The sequence below is a fragment of the Wasmannia auropunctata genome, unplaced genomic scaffold (assembly GCF_000956235.1).
Source record: "Wasmannia auropunctata unplaced genomic scaffold, wasmannia.A_1.0 LD336053.1, whole genome shotgun sequence".
Classification (NCBI taxonomy): domain Eukaryota; kingdom Metazoa; phylum Arthropoda; class Insecta; order Hymenoptera; family Formicidae; genus Wasmannia; species Wasmannia auropunctata.
In genome coordinates this window covers 6863132-6864061 of record NW_012026837.1, presented here as the reverse complement: position 1 = coordinate 6864061, position 930 = coordinate 6863132, and positions in this window count along the sequence as shown.

The window sequence follows — 930 nt, the reverse complement described above, 5'->3', positions numbered from 1 at the left end:
CATTAAAATGTGCTGATTCTCTAATCCTTAAAGAGTCGCGTATATGTATAAATGTAAAAATATAAATTTTTTTCAAAAAAAATTTGAAATTCAAACAAAAAAAATAGTAATAATAATAAATCACGCGGATTCATACATTTTATCCATTTATTCCCCATAAAAAAATTGTACATAAATTTTTGCCTTTTTTATTATATTCGCTGTCTTGAAAATTAATTTTCTCAATTGCTGTGTGTTAGAAACACAATTTCTACATTTAGAAAAGTAAGAATATTATGACTAATTGCCCTAGATCAAATTATTCATAATATTCTTCCACAGAAGCAGTGAGTAAAATAAATAAAGGAAAATGTATGTACAACTTTTTTTATGGGAAATAAAAGGACAAAATGTATAAATTTGCGTGATTTATTATTACAATTTTTTTGGTAAAAATTACAAATTTTAATTTGAAAAAAAAAACTTGTCGAGACTCGAACCGGCACGCAGCGATCTCGCAATTACTAGGCAGGCGCGCTACCGCCGAGTCGAAGGAGCTTTGCAAGAGTGAGTGTTCGGATCTTACTGATATGTCATTTATGATGTGGACGTAAGTGGTAATGATGGATCAGGAGAAGGAGCGCAATGAAGGGTAATCCACAAATGACTCCGTATAGGTATAACAGCTTGGAATATATTGTTAGGATATATATACAAGGGTAGGAATGTCAGTGTGTAAATCTTTGGTTGAGATGGATTGACTCCAGGGAGGAGATAGGAAGTAAGTCGGTGTGGCACCCGAAGGTGCCCGCGCCGAAAGGTGCGAAGAGCCTAGCGCCGGTGTCGCTCTATTCTTCTGTGGGGGGAGCTCTCCTCTTCCTCGCCGAACAGTTCCCTCAGCCGGGACGCTGTTACCGGATTGCACTGTACCGCCGTAATGGACCGGATCTT